Source organism: Phocoena sinus, chromosome X (assembly GCF_008692025.1).
Source record: "Phocoena sinus isolate mPhoSin1 chromosome X, mPhoSin1.pri, whole genome shotgun sequence".
Lineage (NCBI taxonomy): Eukaryota > Metazoa > Chordata > Mammalia > Artiodactyla > Phocoenidae > Phocoena > Phocoena sinus.
The window spans coordinates 94386104-94412743 of record NC_045784.1 but is presented as its reverse complement, the minus strand read 5'-3'; the positions used below and the strand labels follow the sequence as shown (position 1 = coordinate 94412743).

At 45.4% G+C, this 26640-nt stretch overlaps 1 protein-coding gene across 4 annotated transcripts in view; it reads left to right on the top strand.

Annotated features, from left to right (window-relative positions):
- CHRDL1 (chordin like 1) overlaps positions 1 to 26640 on the top strand; it is a 115816-nt gene that overhangs the window by 33983 nt on the left and 55193 nt on the right. The window lies entirely within an intron of this gene.

Below are 26640 nucleotides of genomic sequence, written 5' to 3'. Positions count from 1 at the left end.
TTGCAGTTTTATTTATTTATTTATGTTTACTTTTATATTTCGTCTCTCACTCTTCTTTGTTTAGAAAGTAGCAGGGCGTTTTCTCGTGTGCTCTCTATGCCATATGGAACTGGAATGCAAACCAGCTATTTTTTTTTCTGTTGAAGATAAAACAAGAATAAACAGGTTTAAACCATAGCAGAGAAGAATGGAGTTTGATAAAAGAAAGAACTTTGGGACACAGTGGTTGTTAAATCCTAGAATAAATGACTAAGGAGGATTTTAGTCTCTTTACTGCATATTTCTGGAAATAAAAAGCTACCCACCCATTTGAGAGAGTTGGCACAGTTTTGCTTTGAGACAGGGCAATGGATGTGATGAGTCCTCTGTATTCCTTCCACCCCAATGATTATTAGACATGAGGAAACTCATGCCTTCAGGGCCACAGGAATGTTCGGTCAAAGGAAAGGGCTCTACTGTTCTGTCTTAAGCCAATGGAAGGCACCGTGATGAAACCGTCTTCACTGAAAAATAGAATGTTTAAAGCCGAGATGATGAACAAGTTCTATATCAAAAAGGGAAAACAAACAAGGAAGGCATATATGCAAGGTTTTACATACTATCCTACAGCAGTAGCAACTTCAGGGAGTGTTTACTGTGTAGTGATGGACTTTGTGGGAAGAGTCTACCTGCCATGCTTAGAGCCCATCTTCCATTGGAGGGAACAGAGGAGACTTCACCCCCTATCTGTTTCTGTGTGTCCCAGGGCTCTAGCTTTCTAAACTTCTTACCCCCTGAAATTTCCAAGGTTCTCACCTGCATTTGAGGTTGTCTCCTGTAGCTCCTGCTGACCCGTGGAAATCAGAGTATGCAGACTGCTTTTCCAGAATTACCAGAGAGAAATCGATACCGATTCCCATGAAGAGCAAGTGAAAACTTTTTCTCCAGCACTTCCCCAGGCCTCCATGGCAGAGATCAAGTCTTGGTCACATACCACAGGGCTCTGCTGGGTCCAGAGGCTGGTGCTACGTGGAAGGTAGAACGTTCATAATGAAAAAGTCAAGACTGCACAGGAGTGAGAAAGGTCATTAAATTCATCCCAGTCTCTAAGCAGGACTCTCTGTTGTCCTTGATGAAAGATTTGTAGGAATGGAATTCCATATCTTCTCTTTTGGTGGAGTTGAATGGTAACGGGGCAAGGGGGAGAGAAAGAATATGACTTGCTTCCTTCTGTTCTTCATGTATAATTTTTATCACCAAAAGACGACTTTTATAGTGACCAGGAGCCTAAATCACGATATTATCTAACAGTTTTCTTTCTTTTTTTAAAATTTATTTTTATTCTTATTTTATTTATTTTTGCCTGCGTTGGGTCTTTGTTGCTGCATGCGGGCTTTCTCTAGCTGCGGTGAGCGGGGGGCTACTCTTCATTGCAGTGCGTGGGCTTTTCATTGCGGTGGCTTCTCTTGTTGCGGAGCATGGGCTGTAGGCCGTGGGCTTCAGTAGTTGTGGCTCGCGGGCTCAGTAGTTGTGGCACGTGGGCTTTAGAGTACAGGCTCAGTAGTTGTGGCGCACGGGCTTAGTTGCTCCGCGGCACGTGGGATCTTCCCGGACCAGGGATTGAACCTGTGTCCTCTGCATCAGCAGGCAGATTCCTATCCACTGTGCCACCAGGGAAGCCCCACTAACAGTTTTCTGAAATGGCCATTCCATTAAGAATTTGCTATTCAGAATGAATAAACTTGGGTTCCCTTAGAGGTATTCCAACATTCCCAGGTCATTAAAGAGCTGTTCTAAATTTGCCAAAATATCTGCTTCGATCTCTTACCAGAGACCTAATCCAGTGTTTCCTTTTCAGCTAGGTATGAAGAGGTTTAGTTCTATGATATGGTTTTAATAGAGAGAGTGACAGTGCGGTTTTGCCAAGAGAGGCACTCCTCACCCCAGTCTTTCACATTTCAGGCAGGGTAAGGAAATAACCTTTCCACAGATGCACTATAGTCTGTGTGCTCCCATAAGGAGGTGCTGGAAGCCCTATGCCATTTCTCAACAGGAGTTGGGTAGTGAGCTAGCTAGTGAATACAGGCATTTCTGCTATAATGCGGTATGTGCTTTTCTGAAAATCCTCCCATTCTTCAAAACTGTACGCTGAAAAATAACAAGCTTAAGGAAAAAACAGGATTGGAGCAAACAACTCTAAACTTACGCAACTCTGTAACTAATAAAATACTAGCGTGGTTTAAAAAGTCACCTTAGATTTCTAATAAAGAATGTTACAGTCAGCAGAGACTTCATCCTTTAAAATGGCGACTTTAGCTTGAAGGAAGGGGGGTATAAGGAAAGGTTGAGACCGCTGAGTGATAGAGACAAGAGAGAAATGCACAAGATCAGAAAGAATCATGTGATAAGCATTTAGAAGACCGAGCGTACGGCCAAACTGAGCCAAGAGGGAGAATGTGAGGTGAACAGGAATAGGATAGAGTACTGTGTTCCTTCATGGTTCGCTGATTTCGGTTGTGCTAGTGTACTTGGCATTCAGTTGCTGTCACTTGATGGTACAAAATATGAGTTTGCTAAGGAAAATTATGTATGAACCAATGCAATTTCTGTTTTATACCAACATCTTTCTCTTATCTACCACTCACATATGAGCAAGTTTGGATTACACAAATCTATACTATAGCAGAAGCAGACTACATAAGATAGGAGGTAGCTATATGGCATTTGGCCTTGGACAGTTTAGAGTGAGGACTGCAAGTCACTCAGCCACTCTGAATCTGTTTTTTGGTCTGTAATCGCTGGCCTGTCTGCACATTGTGTTCCGGTACATTTATATAAAAAGGGAGTCTAGTTTTAGGACTATGTCTGTCTCCATGTCTGTGACTTCCAGTGTTTTAGGAATCAGGTAGACAGGCCTTTTTTGCTCCCTCCAGTTGTTTGTTTTTTTTTTTTTTTTTTTTTTTTTTTGCGGTACGCGGGCCTCTCACTGCTGTGGCCTCTCCCGTTGCGGAGCAACAGGCTCCGGACGCGCAGGCTCAGCGGCCATGGCTCACGGGCCCAGCCGCTCCGCGGCATGTGGGATCCTCCCACACCGGGGCACGAACCCGTGTCCCCTGCATCGGCAGGCGGACTCTCAACCACTGCGCCACCAGGGAAGCCCATTGTTTGTTTTTTTTTAAGGGCAAAAGTTCAAGGGGGAGGTTCATCTATTTTTAGTTGTGGTAAAGTACACTTAACATAAAACTTATGATTTTAAAGTGTACAATTCAGTGGCATTAAGAACATTCACAATATTGCTGCAATCATCACCACTAGCCTAGTTCCTGAAATTTTTTTACCACCCCAAAACGAAACGCTGTGCCCATTAAACAGTCATTCCCCATTACCTGTCCTGCTCCAGCCCCCTGGCAACCACTACTTTGCTTTCTGTTTCTATGGATTTTACTATTCTGGACATTTCACATAAATGAAACCATAAATATGTGGTCTTTTGCATCATCTGGCTTCTTTCACTTAACATAATATTTTTAAGATTTATCCACGTTGTAGCACGTATTAGTAATTCATTCCTTTTTATGATTGAATAATATTTCATTGTATGGATATACCACATTTTGTTTATCCATCAGTTGACGGGCATTTGAGTTGTTTCCACCTTCTGGCTATTGTGAATAGTGCTATGAGCATTCATGTACAAGTTTTTGTGGGGCATATGTTTTCGATTATTTTGGGTATATACCTAGGAGTGGAACTTCTGAGTCGTATGGAAATTCTGTGTTTAACTTACTGAGGAATCGCTCCCAGATTTTAAAGCTATCCCATCTTCTTTTGATTAATCTCTTTGAGTATCTGCTGCCATCCTCATGGTTGCTGCTGACTGCTGCTGTTGCCATCATCCATGTCTAATCGCCACTGTGCTCTGCTCGTTCCTTTTGCTCTTTTCTGAATTCTGTATTCACTTGCCTCCTGGGTTTGATTGAAAAAGATCAATTCCTTTTACATAGTAACAGCTAATTAGCATATTCTTTTCCCTTTTTTTGTGAGGGAACTACAAAAGCCATAGTATACAAGATGATTGATCAAGTGTCATTTCTTTGCCTGCCAAAGATTGGTATTTATTTCTTTGTTTTTGTTGGCTGTGCCACATGGTTTGAGTGATCTTAGTTCCCCGACCAGGGATTGAACCCAGGCCCTTGGCAGTGAGAGCGCAGCGTCCTAACCACTGGACTGCCAGGCAATTCCCCAAAGATTGGTATATTAATAACAACTCTTTCTGGGTCTAGAGCTATCCAGAAGCCTGAGGATTCTAGAATGTTGGTCTCTGGATAGCAGAGGTTTTACTTTATTATTATCACTGTTAGCATTCTTATACTGATTATTGAGAGGTGGCCACAGAGACGTTCACTGTTGATGAGTAGATCCTCCATGTCTATACTAACTGCCGTCTTACCATTTAGACCTCTTTCACTGTCTTCCATGGTTTATTTCCATTGTTTTCCTCATACACTTGGTCTTTGAACACTGCAGGGTATAAAGGGTTAAAACTTCTCCAGGAAAGTGGCATCCCACTTGCCTTCTGCCAGGTGAGGTGATATTTGTCTCTGGTAAACCCTGGGGATTTAGTTCCTTTTTTAAAAAGAATGTGATTTCCTGTTAGCATTCTAGAAGCCCTTATGCCATACAAGAACAAGACATTTAGGAAAACTATGGCTTTCCGTCATGGTAGAGCAGAACTCTTTCAATGGACGTTAATCAAAGTTGGCCCCATGTAAAGGTGAAGAAGGTGGCACATCATTGAGGGATACTGAAAAACCCCATTTGTCCCAAATAAATCTCCCACGTGCTTGCTATATTTAAGAAACCTCCACCATTACAATCATTCTTCTTGGCTAAGACATTGTTTCCCAAAGTTTGCTGCAAGGAACACAATTTTATGGGACAATTAATAGGGTTAACTAGAGAAAACATTTATATGGTCAAATAAACTTGAGGGTTTCTGGATTAGAGAAAGTTAGACAGGTTTCTTTCAATGCAGGACTTCGCAAAGCCTTTAGTATGTTAGTAAGCACTATGAATCTATAAGTGAGTGTATGGGACGAAGTATTTTCCAAACTTACTCAGCCATGGGACCTGGTTTTTGTAGAGTACTTATTAGCGGGATTAGTGTTCTTTAGTATATGTTTTAGGAAGTCTTGGATTATGCCATTCAATTTCTAAAAGTTGTTTATATTACAGCAATAAGCTATTGGTAAATACAGTATCTTAGTTTGGAGAAGTTCATTAGAGTAGCAACCGTTTTAGAACAAGACCCTAAATGAATGTTGCTTAAACTTTAGTGTGCTTAAAGGGATTTAATAAAATGCAGACTGCCGGGCCCTACACTAAAAATTCTGATTCAGCTGGGCTGTAGGGGGTATTCTGCATTTTAAACAAACACCTCAAGTAATTCTGTTGCACTTGCATGGGGGACGGCACTATGGTAACAGGGCCCAGGGGAGGTCTTGAGGTGAGAGCATTGCCTGCATAGAGCAGTCCTGGGCAAGATCCTGGGCAAAGCCCTGTGCATCTGCAGAGAGCCGGGGGCAACTTGACAACATTGTTTCTCTGATAATGGGGAGCACAGGCACCCCCAGAAACGTACTTTGCCTATGTGACACTCCTCCAGGACCAACCCTGCAGTAACATGTACTCACTGTTCCCTCTGGCTGGTCTCCCTGCTTTCCCAGAGCTCCCACCCAGAGCCTTTCTCTTCTGCCGTCGTCCACATTCAGAGCCCCTGGCTGTCAGGTCCAGAAAGAAGGACCCTCCGTGGGGAGCTCACCCCTCTACCCCACCCATTGTCTGTGACTTGCTGTTGGCGAGAAATGAATGGCATTTCTCGGAATTAGCCCAGGAATTTCTGTTGATAAACAAATGAAACTCTCAAAGGGAAAAGCAATCAACATAGTTTGAAATAAAATCAGTGTTTTCAGCTTAGTCTGTTTTCAACTTAGTTTGAAATAAGAGTCACATCTAGGGTATTTTAAGGGAAGGATTAGCAAAATGTCCTTTAGTGAGCTTTCTTCCTGGTTGCAGGGCTGATCCAGAAACCAGGGCCTGCTTTCTGAGTAAGCAGAGCAGGAGATGATTACCTTAGTTTCCCGTGACCTGTCCAGCCAGCATTGTGTCAGGCTCCCCTTCTCCCACCCCACCCTGCTTCCCTGCCAAGTTGCCTGATACCTGAAATGCTATTAAAATCTTACAGCTTCATCTTTTGAATTCAGACTTTGATTCTTGATGAATTCATCTGTCTTTGGAGGTGATAACTCTTATTAATCATTTTTAATTTAACTAGCACACAGGATCTAGAAAGCAGAATCTGATGGTAGTGAATGGGGGGTGAGTGGGGAAAGATCCTGAGGCCACTAACCTGGGTACCTGGAAGAGTTATGCAGGGGCAGGGGCGGGGGGTGGGTAGGGATGAAGGAGGAGCCTCTCTGTAACATCAAGGATAAGTTCTGTATTCATGGCAGAAGACACAGTGGTTTCTAGGATGAGCTGCTAACTCTCTCAAGTTTTTCACTTTGGGGTTCTTAACTTAAAACCAATATGTTTCAGAAGTAACCAAATATCCTTGCTATCTGTTGTCTAGAGCCAAAGGGTTTCACTTCAGGGTTTTGAATGCAAAATAACTATAGCCCAAAAGATTTACCAGATTACTTGCAGCCACTAAGATAAACAGCAGTCTTTATTAGGCTGATTTTCCTCTGATTTTTGTATCTAGATTTTTTTACACCGTCAGCTATTCCCTAAAAGTGATCTTAGAAACTGGTAGATTGGGGGTGACAGTTATTAAAGTCTGTTCCAAAACCTACCTCCTCACAGAACTCCATCTTTTTGGCCATAAAGTAGTCTGTTTTAGAGATATCATGGTGTGTTGTCTTTTGTCTTCGCCACATACACGTTAAGACCCAGAGTGTGGGAAGTGGTCCAGCAATAGATATGTGACTGCTGAAACAGGGGTTTTTTTTCTGTTTTTTTTTAGGGCTATACTCCCTCAATTGGAGAGAGTCTATGAAGTATATGTACTGTATCTTTAAAGAAAGGGATAAATCAAAGTTGTCTGCAGGAGGGGGAGGAAGAAGGTTGGTTGGATATTTTTTTAATTGGGGAGAAAAGGAAAGACTTCAAACTTGGGGGTAGAGGTTACTTTTAAAACAGAGAGATAAGGTGAGTGTCCCTGGAAGCTCGATTTTCTTTCCTTTAGCAAATTCATGCAGCTTTGAATTCTTCACATTCACGAGATCCTGCCTTCAGGGATCTAAGGCCAAACCAGAGTCCACGCTCACCACCCTACCTTTTATAAGCGGTATTCCTTTACTATTTTAATAGGAGAGAAATGGGGGTTAGGGTTAGGGAACAAGACGGGCAGGGAAATGTGGCTTGCTTTTTTCCTCGCTTTCTTTCTCTATTTCCCTTCCTCCCTCTTCCCTCCCTCTCCTCCTTCCATTTTAAAAAATCTCTTTTTTATTTTAAAAAAATTTTACGGTAACAAAGTGTATATAACAAAATTTCCCATTTTAATCACTTTCAACTGTACAGTTCTGTGGCATTAAATACGCATACATTGTTGGGCAGCCATCACCACCATCCATCTCGGGAATTTTTTCATCTTCCCAAACTGAAACTCCGTTCTTATAAACCACTCCCCATTTCCCCCTCCCCCAGCTCCTGGCTACCACCATTCTACTTTGTGTCTCTGTGAATTTGACTCCTCTAGGAACCTCATGTAAATGGAATCATACGGTGTATTTCCTTTTGTGCCTGGCTCATTTCACTCAGCAGAATGTCTTCCAGGTTCATCCATGTTGTAGCATGTCTCTTTTTTAAATGGGGACAAGAATGGAAAAGAAATTTGAGAAGAGGCTGGTGGTAGAGATGAGAAAGCGAAGTCAGGAGATAACCAAGGGGTCTTAGAAGAATCTAGCAAATGTTGGTTTTCTGAGCATAGTTTTCAGAGGATGAGGAAGACTGCAGAGACCGCATTGTCTTTGACAGTGACAGGTCTGACAAGCAGTAACCGCCAGTAATGACTGTGTGAAATGCTGGGTTTTGAAAGACAGACATATTCATTATTAATGTTTCCCAGGGAATTTCAGAGAGCATCATGTATTAGGAGCTGATTACTGGCAGCTTTTGTTATCTTTTGGAGAAACCCATAGGGGTAGACCTGTATCCCTGTTTCCCTTTACCTGGAGAAGTACATCTCCGAAAAGGCCTCCTCTGAGATTGCTTTCTGAGGGCAATCATGTCTGGAACTATTCAGTATGGTTTTATTAGAAAGGTTATTAAAGGATTAGAGTATCAAACCTATGAGGCAATGTTGAAGGAAAAGTGTGATTACTGCGCCTGGTGAAAGAACGACTAAAGGGACTTCAACAAACGTCAGAAAGATAAATGGGTCTTAGAGGATGCTAACCAGCTTTCTCCTTCCATCTCCAAATGGGGAGAGTGGGCAGAAATGAGCTTCAGCATAAAAAGTTAGGTACAAGGAAGAAATTGATTTCCAGGCTTAAATAAGGGGAGCAGAAGTCTTTTGAAAGTCAGTAGATCATACCTCAGGCTTAACGCTGAGTAAGAGCGAGATGCACCGACGTGCACAAATGCATGTAATGAGATTCAATTAACATGAGGTTCCAAACAGGCAAAACTAAACTATACTGTTAAGGGAGGTGCATAAATGTAATAAAACTATAATGAAAAGCAAGGCAGTGATTGTCCCAAAAGTCAGGATGGTGGTTACCTCCAGTGGGGAGGGATGGAGCCTTCTTGACCTGTGCGGTAGTTACAAGGGTGTTGGCTTTATAATCCTCAATTCAACCGTACACTTATGTTTTAGGTGTGTCAGTTGTATTTCCCAGCATAACATATTTTTAAATGGCACTACATTTCATTTGTCTTGGTGGTTATGATTGGAGGCAAAAGGTGACCAGAAGACCTTTAAATGTTACAATCGAGCAGAAAATTGTGTATGTGCATATGGCCGTTTGGGGACTACTGTTTTTGTTTACTTGTCTATATTATTTTGGTCTTCTTGTTGTGTGGTTTGGTTTGGTCTGGGTTTTGTCTGCTTGTTTTTGCACAAAGCAGAGCAATACCAAAGTCCGGAGAAGGGTGTGCTCTCTGTCCTTCAGGTATGCCCTTGGAACTAGGGAGAAGGCATTTGGGGCTTTGACTTCCAAGCTGCACAGCGCACCAGTGTGTTGGCAGCTGGATGAGGCCATCTGGCTTCAGGTCTATGTCACTGACTCGAGGGCCCATTTGGCTTCCAGAATCAGGACCACATTTGGGATGGAGAGAGAGCTCCAGTTGTATGGGTACGGCTTTCCCTCCCCCCAGGTGAGGCTGCTATCAAGGTGGGGGAGGCAGGAAGGCACACAGCCAGTGAAGAGATGGGGTCTAACCCTGCTCTCCCCCTAATTCAGTGTGGGACTTTCACAGAGCCGGCTAGCGTCTTTGTGCTTGTTTTCTCAACTTGCAAAATGCGAGTGATAATTCCTACCTTCTCTGAAGGTTTGCATTGACAGTGAAAACCAAGTGGATGTGTGAAATTGCTTTGAAAAGTATAAAGAGGTATATATATGCAAGGCAGTGTACAGCAGGGGAGAGAAAGAACTTAAATCCTGAGTCCCCAGATTGCAACTCTAAGAGAGAATGCGGGCAAAGCCTGAAACTCGGTACTTGTTCCCGTAGAGCCCAATGACAGTAGCCGCGTGCCCAGGCACTGACCATATGTCTCCAGCCTCAGGGAAAAGAATCTGAAAAAGACTATATATATATATATATATATATATATATATATATATATAAACTGAATCACTTTGCTGTACACCTGAAACTAGCACAACATTGTAAATTAACTATACTTCAATTTTTAAAAAATGGTTATAAAATAAAACTAAAAAAAATAAGCAAAAAAAAAAGAGAAAGCTGTGGAGTGTCTAAAGGAAACAGGTGACTGGTTTAATGAGTGTCAGGCAGAAGGATAAAATAAATGGCATCACCTCTGCCTTTCTTTTCTATTTCTTTCTAATTAGATTTTCAGAGGTGCCCTGAGTGAAGGTGATGCCCAGTAATGCTGATGTTTTCAAAGTAGAGTGAGCCTTGCCAGAGACATGGGGGCAGTGCTGAGAATGCACTCAGAGACAAGGTAACAATCTCTGGGCTGCCTTGAAAGTTTTACGGGTTTTTCAGTTTTTTGGCTAGGTCTGACCCCTCCCGCTGCCCCCAGTCGTAAAAACGTTGAGCAGGATTCTTTGTACTGTTGTGTGCTGTTTAGGCTGCCATAATTCCTGTTAGCAGGCCAGGGCTGCTTCACTCGCCACTTTCTTACTAATTCACATTCTGGCTGGAGCCCGTCATCCAGCACCTTGTTCAGGAGCACAGCAAGACTGTACTGCAGGGGGCCTCTCAGACCACCGGGATCAGGGCTAGAAACCATTGCTGTAGTGCTGCTTCCCAACCAGGGAGGATCACCCTACCACCTTCGTGGCTTTGGAAATGTTGAGGAACTGTTTGGTCATCACAGTGATTGGGGAATGTCCTTGGCATTTCGTGGGCAGGAACCAGGGATGCTAAATGTTTCACGGTGAGTAGGAACACAGTGCAGTGAAGAAGTGACTAGGAACAACGAAATTCCAGTGATGACCCTATTGAGAAACACTGGATAGCAGCCTCACCCAGAGAAGCCCAGGAAAGGGAGTCTCCTCCCAGCCAGAGTTGATGGTGCACGTCTACTCATTCATTCATTCACTCATTCATTCATTCATTCGTTTCACTGAGTACAAGCTTGGGGCCACGTCCCACGTATGGTGCTGAGGTTTCAGAGTCCCTGCCTCAAGGAGCTCACAATCTAGTGGAGGAGACAGGCATAACGAAATCATTACAACACGGTGTGATGAGTACCCCAGTAGAGGTATGGATGAGAACCCATCAGGCAGAGACAGGAGAGAGAGACCCTGTACAAGAGCTGGGAGCCAAGCTCCTAAGAGAGGAGTCCATATTTGATATCCAAGCTGGGTTCTGAGAGATGAATGGGACTTTGCCAGTTGGAGAAGGGGGAAGGGGAGGGCATGCACAAAGGCATGTTGGGGGGGGGCATGACTGGAGTGAATATGGACTGTGCGGGAAGGAAGAGGCTGGAAAGGTCAGGTTGATGGAGGCCTAGTCTCAAAGGACCTCATATGTCCTAGAGTTTGACATACACCCAGCCCACTGCAGACATTGGGAGGAGGAGACATTTGTGTTTAGTACTCCCAAACATCTTTTTGCACCCCCTTTCCTCTCTCTCAGTCCTCCACATGCTCCCCTCTCTCCCAGCCACTCAGCTCTCCCATTGTCACTGTCACCTGGTGGGAAGGAGGCTGGGTTACCCCTTCCGGAGGGGGGGGCTTCACTCTTTATCAACAGGTACGGTGAATGCTTAACTAAAAGAAATCACAACCGATAGAATTCTAGATGCCAGTGGAGAGACTTTGGGGAGGGGACTTTGAAGACCCGAGCATTGAGGAGACAGCAGAGAGGCTTCCTTGAGTGGACACGCATTCAGTGCCAGTGTGCGCGTGTGTGAGGTGCGTGTCTGAGTGGGTGAGATTGTGTGTGTGTGCGCCAGCGGGTAGGTAAGTAGTTCCCGCCTCAAGGGACTGTCGTGAGGATTAGATGAATTAGTACATGTAAGGCGCTTAGCATGGGGCCCAGCCCATAGTAAGCCCTCCATAAATGCAAGCTCTCATCATTATCTTAGAATACAGGGCCAGGGTTCAGTCTGGGGAAGTAGGAACACACTGGCCAAGATGGAGATGAGGCTTTTATGCTAAGACTTAGTGGCCGTGTTTGGCTAGTTTCAAGTAGGTGCCTAGACCACATCCTAAGCCTAGAACAATAGAATTTTTCAGCATGTGCCTTATCAAAATGTAAATTTTGGCAAATGGAGCCATAATTTGGTGTCCATTTGGGTTTGTTTTCTCGGTCTCCACTTGGGGCACGTGGCAGGTGGGAAGCTGTTGCTGTGCAGACGGGGCAGCCCTGCCTGGAGGCCCAGGCCAGCAGGTCTGTCCTCATGTGTAGGAACACAGACTAGAAGCAGCATAGCACTGCGGGCCAGAGCCAGGGAGATGCACTAGAAAGAAATCAACTTGGGAGGGGCTGGATGAGGGAACGAAAGTCTTAGCTGAAGAAGGAATGAGCAAAAGGGGGGGGGAAAAACTGGGAAGGACAGGATACATAAGATCATCCAGCTGCCCCCAAACTGAACTTGCAATGTTTTCTGTGTTCTCTTTGGAAGAGGGGGTGGCTTGTCCAGCATTCAGTGGAAACTTGTTGATTGACACTGAGTTGGGCACAAGTTCAGTGTGAGTGTGCCTTCAGCTATTTATTTGATTTTATCAAATTGCACCCTTTGCAGTTAAGACTGTTTAGTTTCTCCTGGCGCCCTGGGGCAGTGAGTTTAGATTGTTAAAATAGCAGCCATTAACACTCTCTGTGTTAGACACTGTCCTCCCTGCCCCCCTTCAGAGGAATTGGGCATGAGGTTGACACAAGTGAAATTCTCCTCACCCCGCTGAGAGAAGCAAGCGGAGGGAGAGTCCTCCTCTGAGTCAGAGCACATTCGCCTAGCCCTCACCCCCAAAGCCTCCAAGCCTGCCTACCCTCCTCACCATCCCCCCTCACACCGCCGTGACCCTCATATACACACTCCACCACACTCACTCACTCACACCCACACCCATCGCACAAGCCAGAGGAACCCTGGGGAGCCCTTGTGCCTCTCTCACTGTTCCTTTTGTTTTGCTTTGCTTTATTTGCTTTGTTTTGATTTGAAATCAGTCTTTGGGATTAAATTGGATAATTTTTTTCATGTTATTAGTAGTGCTGTGGAGGGAGCATGTAAGGACTTTCTCCTCAGTGCTGGCCTTGCTTGCTTCTCCCAACTAATAAATACAATTCTGACTTTCACTGATCAATCACACTGGCTCTGTCAGACTCTGCATACCATACCTCTTGGGCAAATAGCCCAGGGAGCTCTAAAAGATGCATGAATTGCTGGATTATCTGGATTATTCATAGTTCTGTTTAATAGGGAAGTTTTCATGAGAGGGCTGGGAGGCTCTGGCTCTCCCAAAGGCCCTGGGGAAAGATCAAAGGAGCAGTCAGTGGAGGAAGTGTGGAGTGGCTGAGCACCCTGAGTGGGGCAATCATGGTGGCCAGAGCAGAGTCCCACTGTCTGCGATGGTCAGCGTTTCTCATGGCTAAACAGACGCAATGAGCCGAGGGCCTAGGAGTCACGGAGGGGAAGTTCTGTGTTCTCTGGACATCCTTGGGGCGTGTTGTCTATACCAGTGCTGCTCAGTAAGACTTTTTGCAATGATGGAAATATTCTACATCTGAACTGTCCAATATGGCAGCCACTGGCGCATTTGGTTGCTGGACACTTGAAATGTGACTGGTATGACTGAGGAACTGCATTTTAAATTTTATTTAATGTCAGTGAGTTTAAATGTAAGTAGACACATGTGGCCAGTGGCTTCTGTAGTAGATGGCATGACTCTAGACCATTTATTGCATACTTTTCTGCTGCATTAAATTTAAGTATGTACCTTCCGTTTGTCTGTTCAGTGTCTTGCAACTAAACCTCTTGAGGGCAGGAATCATGTTCTATGACCACAGAAAATTATATCTTGAAGGGTTTTTTTTCGTCCAGCCCCCTCCCCTCACATTGGACAAACGGGGAGACTGAGAAAGACTCTATAACTTACCTGAAGCCACAGTGCTCATTATAATTAGGGGAGACTGGAACCCAGGTCTCCTTGCTTCCTGGACTGTGCTTCTGCGCCATCTCCCTGGCAGAGAAGTTTCAAAAGAACAAATAACCACTTCCTTTCCACTCTCTTCACTGCTTGTAACTGAGATGAATCCCCTGATAACTGAAAATAATCTGGAACCCAAGTATCTTTATCTCCTCATGTGCCAAGACACAGTGTAGGCTCTGGACAAATATTTGGGGAATGAATTAATTCTCTAAGCCTTTCCTGTTATGTATTATCTTTTATGTTATATTTTCCAAGAAAATCTGTTGTCTCAGTCAGTGTGTTTGAGTTAGCCAGAGCTCACGTTATCTCAGCCGAGGGAGACGGGGCCTCTGCTCTGCGGATGTGGCCATGGCTTATGCAGGTGTTCGGGTATAGACCAGAGAACCTTGCAAAGCTGCCTAGCAGGCTCGTGAAAATGATGTAGCTCTTGCACTCCAGGCCCCATCTGCATTCTGAATTCTGTAGACTTCATGGTAACCAGGAACATCGGGCATGACTCCGTCCCTTCTCCACTTTTCCTCTGGCCAAACACAATCACCTAAGAACTAAAGGTACCACAAGTAGGACTTGGGCCCCATATCTTACTGGTCACCTTAGAAATGGCGAGAAAACACCCCTCCAAACTAACTTCAGAATCAACAGCTGAAAAGGAAGACAATTTAACTCATAGGTCCAAGCAAAGTATCTGCTCATCTCCCTTCTTCTCTCCCTGTTTCCCAGCCCAGGCCTTTACCCCCAACCCAGAGCCACCAACAGTAACTCAGCAATAGCTGAACTGAAGCAAAACCTGTTCACAGCCACCTAAAGCTGAGTTTTAGCTAAGCAGCTGGCTCCTCCAGGCAGCCCTGCCCAGAGCCAGGCTAAGGAAGGGAGCCAAGTGGCCTGCGTCCCATCTGCAGTGGAATGGCCAGCTCGTTTGCTGGTACCACCTAAAGAAGGAGTGATCCAGTGCTGAGACAGAAGGCTTCCAGGGACCCGCCCAGCCCTAAAAATCTTAAGCCCAAGTATAGTCATTGGATGCCAAGGACACTGGAGAAAGTCTTTGGAGCATGTAGAACACCAAGCCAGTTGGAGTGCCTGCTAAGCCAGCCCAGAATTCCTAGCATTCCAGCCACACCATATACACCCCCACCCCCAGAGGGCAGCCAGTGGCCACAGCAGACGCTGCGTCCAGTGGGCTGAGACCCTCATCAACCCCTCCCAGAGCCTGCTCCCTCACTTAGGGCCGGCCTGCTTGCCCTGTGCTGAGTTCAGGGAGGTGGACAGACCGTACCGCCCAGTTTAGCCTAAGCATCTCACTTGCCATGGAATCTCTAGGCAGTGAATCATTTTGAGCCAGCACTTAAGCAACTTTCCACTGAGTCATCCTGAGGACTGTCAGGTTCACTAATCCTGACATATACTGTGTATATCCTTTGTTCTGATCCTGTCCCCACTCCAGTGCTAGGGGAGAGGGGGTACTAAACAACAGAACTATAAAGATGTGCTTATTGGAAGTCATTTGTATCGGGGCTTCCTTTGCTTCTCTATCTCCTAAAAGGCCTGAAGCACTCATTAAAATCCTGCCAGTACCAACTCTTGATCTGTGTATGCTCATGGCTACGTAGCTACCAAGAGTATGTACTCTTCACTCCGAGTGGCAATGCATGTTGGATTTCTTTTCCAGACACTCCATGGATCCGTTTTCATTTGACTTCTTCTAGTCCAGGGGTCGGGAATTTTTTTTTTCTGCAAAGGGCCAGATAATAAATATTTCAGGCTTTGCAGACCATACAGTCTCTGTGACAGCAACTCTTCCACTGTAGTGCGAAAGCAGCCACAAACAATATATAAATGAATGGGTATGGTCCACTAAAACTTTATTTACAAGACAAATTGCAGGTCAGATTTGGCCCATGATCCCCTTTCTAGGCACAATGGGCTAAGTCCAGTTAGTAGGGGAGAGACCTACTCTAAGTCCAGTTAGTAGGGGAGAGCTGGTTTCAGCTGCTTGAGGGCCTATGAGTATCACTTTGGGGAAGTGACTACTGTTTTGTCCTCAGTTCTTTGGGGGAAGAGATATAAAAATCAGAGTATTTTTCATCTTTCCCAGTTTGAATATGAAAGTCCATTCTTGATCAAGTGTTGGATACCCTATAACAATCAGAACAGGCTGAATTATGATGCAGTCACAACCTATAGATCTCAGTGGCTTGAACCAACAAAGGTCTGTTCCTACTCACACTGCATGTCTGTCTTAGCTTAGCACATGTCATTCTCACCCGAAGACCCTGGCTGACAGAGCCTTGCCATCTGGAGATGAATTCCAGCGGCATGGGAAGGGAACAGAGCAAGTTGTGCCCTGGATCTTAAGGGCTTCTGCTCAAAAGTGACACAGATTACTTCTGCTCATGGATCGTTGGCTGGAGCAAGCCACGTGGCCACGCTTTGACTTCTAGGGCACAGGGAAGTACAGCGCTGCCGTGTGCCTGGCAGGAGGAGAGCTGGAATATTGATAACTAGCCCTAATGTCTACTACACACTCCAGGAACTCCTTCCCAGGTTTCTTCTTCATGTCCTTCCTTGCCTAGCCCTTAGGTGATCTGGCCTAAGGTCTCTTTTGCCCAACCCTGCCTGGCTTCCCTCCATCCTGCTGGTCATTGGCACTGACACATGGGGAGATAGCTTAGGAACTAAAGCACTGGGACAGTAATCATTCCTTAAAAGGCTGTGGAGACCAGCCATGAGCATAAAGTCAGGACAGGTTCTTCAGGCCTTTGGATCCAAGGATTGATTGCCCTTGGGCAGGGGGTCTGAGAACAGTTGGGCCTCTCAGGCCTCTGGGTTTGCCTTTAATGGGGATTTGAATCTGAGAGGATGTTCTCGGCGTATTGATTCTGGGCAGTTCCTGCCCTTCGTGCTATGGAGAGCAGTTGTCAAGATGGAAGAGGGAGGTGGAAAGTGAATTGTACGTAGTGATAGTAGGTGATATTAATGCAAAATTATGGGCTAACGTGAAACTTATGGCTCCTGATTTTAGAGGAGGGAGTAAAGACAAAAGAATTAGGATAAGCTAATTGCCCTAACAATCCCCACATCTTAGTGGCTAAACACAATGCGGCGGTTGCTGTGGGGAGGGGGGCTCTGCTCCATGCAGTAGCACCTCCCAAACTCATGACAGTGAAAAATGTCTCCCGACATTACCAAACGTCCCCTGGGGGAAAATTCCCCTCAGTTGAGAACCACTGCTGTAGTCCCAAAGTATTTGTGATTTTGCGTAGATACCTTCACTGCCTTAGGATCCTGGTCTTTAATTATATGTATTTTGCCATTTCTTGTAGACATGGGATTTGGAGACAAAGGTTATGGTTGGCAGGGAACACAGTTCTAAGGTCGCTTGCATTTGTACCCCCATGGGCCATAGATTGAGGCAGCGTGGAACAAGCACCGTCTGCAAACATTCAGAAGTGGGAGTGAAAAGCCTTCTCAATACTCATTAACCTTTGAGAAGGCACCTCATTTCTAGGGCGTTTATTGAAGGTTCTGAAGAAAATGAGCTCTAGGACCAGAAGCCCTAAAGCGGTGCCTCTCAAACTTTAATGTACACATGATCCCTGGGAATTTGCAGATGTTGATTAAGGAGGTCTGGGCGGGGGGAGGGGGGGTCCTGAGATTCTGCATTTCTAACTAGCTCTCAGGTGACACTAACGCTGCTGGTCCCCATACCACATCTCGGCAGAGGGTTGGTGGTCTGTGAGAAGAGGAACTGGCCATCCGATGCCATTTTCAGGTTCTGTAGAGGGAATTGTTCTGTTCCAAGATGATTTCATTGGCCCAGTAACTAATAAGGTCACCTGCAGTTTTTAAACATTCCCTTTCTCTACCATTCTCAAGCAGACGCAACCCAAGGTTACAGCGCCACCCACCCACCCACCGAAGCCAAAAATCCCTGCTGGGCAAAGAGGAACTTAGGTAAGCGTACGCAATACAGACAACAGAAAGGACGTGTTAGGGAATCTAGATTCAAAAGGACTCCACTGCTGACTGCCATAAGGTGGTGACTGTCCCTCAGGAGACGGAGGCATGAATAGTAAAGAAATGTCAAGGATTCATGCAAATTTCCAGTTTGAAACTGGGATTCTTCTTTTGGCAGCCAGGTGCTCATACGATGGCCCCTCTCCTCACTGTAAAGTTACTAGTGGGAAAGGTGATCGTAGGGGTCAGGGATTAAAAAGTAAGTAAGGTTTGTTACCATCTTTGGATTTACCAAGGCTAGAGAAGCAGTATGAGGCTGAATCACTGCTTTGGATCAATAATTCTCAAGAAGGGACCACCCGTTTGAGGCTAACATGAGGTGAGGTGGCCGCGTACTTCCTTTTGATCAGCCGCCTTCTATTTGTTTTAGACCTTCTGTGTGCCTGAATGTGCGATCGAGAGAGAGAGTGGTTTCCTTTTCAGAGGCAACCGTGAGAAGAACTTAGGAAAAGCAATTAGAGTGACAAAAAAGATCTTGTGTGGGGGGGCTATTTTATCCCAGTTGTAGTTTCAGACAATGCAACCTAGATTTTGAGAGCAATGCCATGCAGCTCCATGTCTTGGGCCCAAGACCTTGGCTCTACTTCTGGGTTGACCACTTCCTAACAGTTTCCTCATCTGTAAAGGGAGATAAGAACAATCCCTACCTCATAGGGTGGCCGTAGGGGAAAGAGAGCTAACGAACGTGAACATACAGTGTTAAGCACGAGTCAATGATCAGTTGCTAATGTTATTAGGTGCTACTACTGCAGCTGTTGGAACTGTGGCTGTCAGTTCTTTTCTGCCTCTAAATTGTCCACATATGCCTCACTCCCATCAATGACATTTCTCACTATGTTCAGTGATTCCCAATCTAGGGTGGGCCGATGGGTGGAGCTTGAAATTACTCCCACCAGAGACCGTGGTCTGCTTGAGAATTGAGGACGCTTTTTTGAGAAGTAACAAACCTTACTTTTTAATCCCTGACCCCTGCGATCACCTTTCCCACTAATAACTTTACAGTGAGGAGAGGGGCCATCGTATGAGCACCTGGCTGCCAAAAGAAGAATCCCAGTTTCAAACTGGAAATTTGCATGAATCCTTGACATTTCTTTACTATTCATGCCTCCGTCTCCTGAGGGACAGTCACCACCTTATGGCAGTCAGCAGTGGAGTCCTTTTGAATCTAGATTCCCTAACACGTCCTTTCTGTTGTCTGTATTGCGTACGCTTACCTAAGTTCCTCTTTGCCCAGCAGGGACTTTGGCTTTGGCTCTTAAAAGATTTCCTAGGAGGAGAAACATGCTCTTTTCTGTTTTCCTCTAGTAGTTCGGTGACATGGCAGATGTTCCAGCAGCCCCGAGGCTTCATCTGCCACCGCCTTCCCTGCAGCCTCTGCCAATGGCCTCCAGGGACCACTTTCTGAAGCCTGCTGCTAACACTTTTCCAAACACAACAAAAAGCGTGTTTGGGGATAAGTTTTCTCAATTAATCCTCAAGTACTGAATGCCTCTTTTCTTCCTTTAGTCTGTAATATGATGGCAATAGGCTCTTTCACTAGCCTCCTGACAGGACCTGCCTCCAAGCTCACGGCCTCTCCTCCGGTCATCCCGGAACAGTCTTACAGAAATGTAAATCTCATCGAATAACTGCACTGCTCAGATCACTTCACTGGCTTCTGGCTTCTCGTGGTATACAGGAACAATCCCAACTCCTAGGGCCAGACTACTATGTTTCAAGTTAATAGCACTCGACAGTATTTCACACGGGGCGTTTTCTCTTGGTTTGCAGTGCTCGCACGTGAAAGAAAACAAAAGATGCAGGAGATGCTATGCAGCCGGGTAGGAGAAACATTCAGCTGGGTCTCAGCTGAAGGTTGAGTGACCGGAAGTGGGAGAGGCGTCCTGAATTCAGTACTTTCTAGCAAATATCCAGATTCTCAAAATATCTAGTTATTGGATGTGGTATAGGACAGTGCTTCCCAAAGGGTGTTCCTGGGATGTTCGTAGCTGTTAAACAGATGAGAAAAAAGAGGTCTGGTGGCTCAGGAAAGTCAGTTGGATAAAATGTTGGGTTGTAGTTAAACAGCTTTCTTTACTGTGGGATTTCTGAGATCCTTTTTAACATGCCGAAAGGAATATTGTGAACAGAGACTGTGGATCTTTTCCCAGCTTTATCTGAAGCACAGAATTTTGTTTTCACAGAGCGTCTTGTGGACGAGCAGTGCTCTGCAGAGCGGACTTGGGAAATGCTGGTGTAGGCGATACAAAGGAATGCTTGACCGCACTCCCCACTGTCTCAGCCAGATGCCTCACATTGTTTCTGTAAATGCTGCTTGAGGGTAGTGACTAATTTGTCCATTTCAAAGGGTCATTGACCTTCAAAAAAGAAAAAAAAAAGCCTGTTTCCCAAAGGATTAGAACTAACCAAGTAATAGTAGAACTCATTCTTTGTTTAGGGAGAAGAGGAAGGCAGTGAGTGACACACATGCTACCACAAAACCTGTCATTAACAATTAGGCGTCATGCAGAAGAATCGATTTAACATTTTCATCTCAACTGCAAGTCCATTTATTACATTGTTGGATAATTAAAAATTTAAAAAAAATCATATAGTAGCAAAAGAATAAGAGAAACCTATCAGATCCACTGCAGAAGGGGTTCTTTTTGTTCGGCTACACACCCAAGTTCAGATGAACATAGGAGATTTGGGAATTAGCCCCTGAAAACAAAGGGATTTGTGTTTTACCTTCTTCCTCAATTGTTGGACTTGATTTTAGCAGGCTTCTCTTGCCCTCAGGTTTTGTGGCTCTGTGTAAAATTAGGAAACCTAAGTTTGAATCCTGGCTTTGGCACTAAATAACGGTGTCCCCTTGGAAACTCTAGGCCTCATTTCCATCTCTCAAAAGAGAAGGCCATTTCCAGTTTCCTCTTGGAGATATACATGGGAAACCCTAGAAGGCTTATGTAATGAGATTGGAATGGTCCATGAGCTGAATAGTGGAGCTGATGATAAAGCTGTTCAGTAAAGTGGAAGAAGACATTCTGACAGGAAAGAACGTAGAGGTTCCCTATGAAGATTGGATTATGGGAAGCTTTCACCAGTAACAGTTCTGAGCCCACAGAAAGCTGAAAATAAGCGTGCCTAGCCCTAGAGCCCTAGAAACTGGACTGAGTTGCCTGCAGATATCCGGTGATGCTGAGGTGGAACCCACAGGCTCCTCGCTTGTATTAAAGTAGTGGGGGCACCTCTTCTGGATCATGGAATGCTTTGAGAATCTAATGGGACCCACGGACCCTCCTCCCAGTAGAATGCACGTACCCTCATACACTCAAAATGCACTTCGGAATCACTTTCGAGAATCCTATTTATTTCTCTCCAGCTCTCTAGGACTTAAATGAAGAAGGACCTCACTCTTGGAGGTGCACACTTATCGCTTAACAAAATTAATAATAGACCCTCAGTATTCGAGTACATGTCACTATTTGGGTGTTTGTCCCTTTGTTCCAGTGCTAGAGCCAGCAGGAGATAGACAGGTCAAGACAGAAGCCCCACCTGCTCTGTACTTGGTGATCACTCGGCAAGCAGTCTACCTGTTAGCAGGTGCTAGGCTGTAGGGTACAGACAGGCAGACCATTAGAGTTGCTGCAAGGAATCAGAGTGTGTTTGACGGATAGTGAGGGCTGGGTAGGATGTGAGTAAGCAGAGGGTAGTCTGTGGGCGTGGTTGGGTCTAGCGTGAGTCAGGGCAGAGCTGGCAAGGGGCACAGTGGGGATGGGGACCGGCTGGTCTAAAGTAGAGTGTTCTTTAGCCGAAGGGATGCGTCTCTGAGATGTGCTTCATCACCCTGGCTGGGCCGTGCTGTGATGCTGCTTCGTACCCAGAGCTTCAGCTCCAGGTGCTTGCCCACAGGCAGGTGACTAACACAGCCAGGCTGGAACTCCTACCTGAAAGGCTGAGGGGTCTTTTCTGAGTTGGCGGAACCCTCATGGGATTTTTAGGCTCTGGACGCCGAACCGCTGGAGCAGACTCAGTTATACATCTCTTTTGGCCTTCAGACAGACTGCACTTGGTAAGCTGGAGATAATCAGAATCAATTGTCCACGTTGCATGTAGCTTCTTCTCTCCCCAGGCCTTTTCAAAAAATAGAATCTGGTTTGTTCCTTCCACGTCCCTGTAAAGTAGAAGCAAGTGAAATGATTACCCCCAACATACACACACGTACTCACGAATGCAGAAAGTTCTTTAGGAACCGAGGCCCAGAGATGCAAAGGGACAGCAGTCCCATCACACAGCAAGTCAATGGCCCGACCCAGCCAAGAATACACGTGCTCCCTTTCTCCCCCAGATCGAGTGCCCGGCCTGCTGTCACCCCTTGCCTCACGGAGGGATGCTCACCTCTTGCACAAAGCCTTTCCTCAAGTCATCCTTCTCCCCATCTGCCTGACAAGGTGGCATTTCCAGGCAGGGTCAGCTACTGACTGACAGCAGTTGAAACGTGAAAGGAAGTGGGATGAAAAACAGCCTGCAGGGCTTCCCTGGTGGCGCAGTGGTTGAGAGTCCGCCTGCCAATGCAGGGGACACGGGTTCGTGCCCCGGTCCGGGAAGATCCCACATGCCGTGGAGCGGCTGGGCCCGTGAGCCATGGCCGCTGAGCCTGCGCGTCCGGAGCCTGTGCTCTGCAACGGGAGAGGCCACAACAGTGAGAGGCCCGCGTACCGCAAAAAAAAAAAACCAGCCTGCAGAGGGGTTCTAGATGAGGAGGGGACGAGCTGGGATCACACCGGGGGTGTGAGCTTTCAGTGCCCTCTTCCCCTCTCTTCTGTCCAGCTGGACTGGCAGATGACTGTTTCCTCTCACTCGGCACCTTCTTCATTGGGACAGAGTGTTGTGTCTGTCTGTTGAGCTGCAGAGTGATCTGTTGAATCTGCTGCAGGAATTTCCTGGCCCGGGACCCCACCAGGGGTTGGGCCGGGGGGTCGGAGTAGGGAGGCCACTAGTCGTGCTGAAGAGTCTCCTTGACGATTCAAAACGGGAAGGTCCTCCCCCCATCGCCCCTCCTTTAGCTCAGCTGTCTGGCAGACCTACCCCATCTCCCAGGGTGGATACCCCATGGACAAGATTATGAATTGGGATCGACCCCCTCCACCCCTCTGTGGTTCTCCCTTTGTCATTTACCTTTCTATTCGTCTCCTGCCTCCCTGTCACCAGGGTACGCAGCACCTTCGTTTTGTCCAGGAGTTTTGGCAACAGCTTTACGTGAGATATAATTGGCATCCTATTTATTCTTTTAAATAGTACGGTTAAATTGGCTTCAGTGCATTTGCAAGATATTGCCATTACCACCACTATCTAATTCCAGAATATTTTCATCATCCCCAAAAAGAAGTCTCATACCTGCTAGGAGTGAACTCTCCATTTTCCCCTCCTCTCAGCCCCTGGCAGGCGCTGAGCTACTTTCTGTCTCTATGGGATTTGCCTATTGTAGATATTTCATAAATATGGAATCATACAGTATGTGACCTTTTGTGTCTGGCTTCTTTCGCTAAGCATAATGTTTTCAAGGTTCATCCATTCTAACTGAATTGTATTGCATTGTACGATACACCACATTTTGTTTATCAATTCTTCCACTCATGGACACTGGGTGCTTTCTGCCTTTTGACTATTGTGAATAACGCTGCTCTGAAGATTCGTGTACAAGGACCTGTTTGAGTCTCTGCTTTCAGTTCTCTTGAGTATATACTAGAAGTGGGATTACTGGTTCATATGGTAACTCTAGGTTTAACTTCGGAGGAACCGCCAAGCTTTTTTGCACAGCGGCTGTACCATTTGACATTTTTACATTCCTACCAGCAGCGTACAAAGGTTCCATTTTCTCCACATCCTTGCCGACACTTATTATTATTTTCTTTTTTATTATAACTGTCCTAGTGAGTGCAAAGTGGTGTCTCACCGTGGTTTTTGTTCTCCTCACCGCTACCAAGATGTTGCTGTTTATTGGGGAACTGCTCCAACCTTCATTATTCATTACTATGAACTTATTAAACCTCTGGGAAAGGCAGGGCCCTACTCTAACTAATGCTTGAAGTTGGGGCCGTGTCAGGCACTCTGGCAGAGCAAAGAAGAAGAGAGTTTAGGGACAGAGTGAACTTGCCACCTTTGGAAGCTCTAGCATGGCACGAGCAGTCTGCTCTACCAATCATCTTCCCTTCCCCCAAAGCGACCTTTGAGTGCAGAAGTAGTTATACAAGTCTTCCCTGAAGAGGTGACACTGCAGCTGGGCCATGAAGGGCGGACAGAAGGAAAATAGATGAAGGGGAGAAAGGGAGAAGCATTCTAAACTGAAAAATATGAACTACTTTCCAAAGAACAGCTCAGATACAGAACCAAAACAAAGATGAAACTCAAACCAGTCAGCGGTGACTTTTGTTTAGCAGCTCTAGAAAGCATGCAGCAGGAGAGGAGGCTGGAAATGATGGCCAAAATGCAGTGGGAAAGGTGGTTTCTTTGCCCTTCAAGACCACTCAATCACAAATACACTCGTGACCCTTTTGACTCATAAATTCACCTCTCTGGGACCCTCAGGAAGTCCAAAGCAGAGACTGTAGGTTGGATAGATGGCTCTGGCCAGAACTCAGCTGCTTGGCTAAAGAAATCACTCCTGGTGGGCTCCCCATTGAGATAGGGGGATAGGGCAAATGGAGTCAGCTGGAAGTTGAGCTATATAAGGATTCTTAGTGAACGTGATGGGCTCAGAAGTGACTCTCTAGTCACCACTCAGAATCCGGCAATATTTGAGAAGTTCTACAGGATAGTGAAAGACGGTTGTCTTAGTCAGTTTGGGCTGCTGTAACAAAACTATCATAGACTAATGGCTTAAACAGCAAACATGTATTTCTCACAGTCCTAGGGACTAGAAAGTCCAAGATCAAGGTGCCAGCAGATCTGGTGTCCGGTGAGAGACCACTTCCTGGCTTGTGGATAGTCGTCTTCATCCTGTGTCCTCATATGGCTGAGAGCAGAGGTCATCTCCCCGTTGTCTCTTCTTATAAGGGCATTAATCCCATTCACGAGGGCCCCAACTCCCAAAGACCCCCACCTCAAAGTACCATCACATTGGGGATTAGGTTTTCAACATATGAATTTGGTGAAGGGGACACAAACATTCAGCCTGTAACAGGCACTGTAAGGAATAGGCAGCCCCAACCTGCTTTCTGCTTTCCATAAACTCTTATCATTTACAGCTAATAGTAACGTAACAATAACAGCATTCATTGAGCACTAATATGCGTCTGGTACTATACTGAGCACGTTATGGGTCTCACCTCATTTGATCCTCACAACAACCTGTGAGGTAGGTACTATTATCAGCCCCATCTTATCGATGTGTGAACCGAGGCTCAAGAATGTTAAATGACTTGCTCAGCTAATAAGTGGGATCTAATTAATAGTGGAGGTGGAATTTGAACGCAATTTGGACACCCTGAAATAAGGCCTTTCCTCCCACTAGGACAGCTCTCGGAGGCCGTATTTTTAGTAAACGCCCCTACATTGAGCCTTAAGTTCTGGAACGTTTCACACTCCTTGCCCTGTGCTCTACAACCTCATTATAGATAAAGCATCAAAGGCCTAAGTTACAATTTAATTATCTAGAAAAAAAACCTATTTTCAAACACTGTCTTCCATTCTCACCGTGATATGAATTAGTCAATAAGATGAGTGCTAAGCCCCCCTATCAAGGCCTCAATGTGATGGGACACAGAGGAGTTAAGTTTTTATGGAGGAGGAGAGTTTGGGGAAGATATGAAAATCATAGGTCTCTGCCTAAGGACAGCAGGTCTAGATAAGCCATCATTTTGAGCAACCCAGGGCGAAAAGAAGTGATAGTGTTTGGAGCGCTGACAGGAAGAAATCTAAATGGTAGGCATCATTGCTTTAGCTCATGGACCCATCTGAAGCAATACCTTTGATTTCAGTGAGCATCCCAAAGAAGAACCCACATGACCTCAGAGGGTGAGCAAGGTTCTTGGAGGGAAACTATACATACCCACTGTTTGGGATGCATTAATTCTGCAAGATGTGTCACATCCTTGCTGTATGCTGTGACCTAGCTTGACCAGGATGCAGTGCCCAGCTGTTCTTCCCTCCTTGGAGGAGCACAGGAGGTTTCCCATTAGCACCCTTCTTTGCCTGCTTTCTTCCTAGCTGGGCCAAGACCCAGATGTCAGCTCAAATTTACAGACTTCATTTAAAACAATTTGTTTCAGAGAGCAGTGTAATAGCCCCCCACTCTCCCCAAAGGGGCTAAATAGTGTCTGTAAGAGAAAACCGTCTCATTGTAGTCACACTGGGAACACAAGAGTCCTAGCTAGGGTCTGTCCCACTAGTAGGAATAGAGCTGGCTTCTATGACCAGCTCTGTAGGATTGATTCTCCACGGTTGGAAGGGACCCAAAATGGTCGTCAAGTTCAGCCCCTCGCCTTGAGTTAGAGTTTTTTTTAAACATACACTCTTCAAATTTAATTTTTCAGTGGGAAATACATTTGTGTCATTCAAGAATATGAATGCATATGTGTGTATGTGTATATATGATTATATATGTTTACGCTCATAAAGGTATATGTAAAAGTATGCAGTAAGATGTCTAATTCACCCCTGTCCCACATCCATTCAATTCTTACCTTTCTCCTCAAAACATAGTCTCCCCTTATAACTTTTAGTAGTTTCCTATGTATCCTTCCAGATTTTCTTTATGAAAATATAAGCAAATATGAATACATACTCTTAAAAATTATATTCTCTTTACATAAAAGGCAGT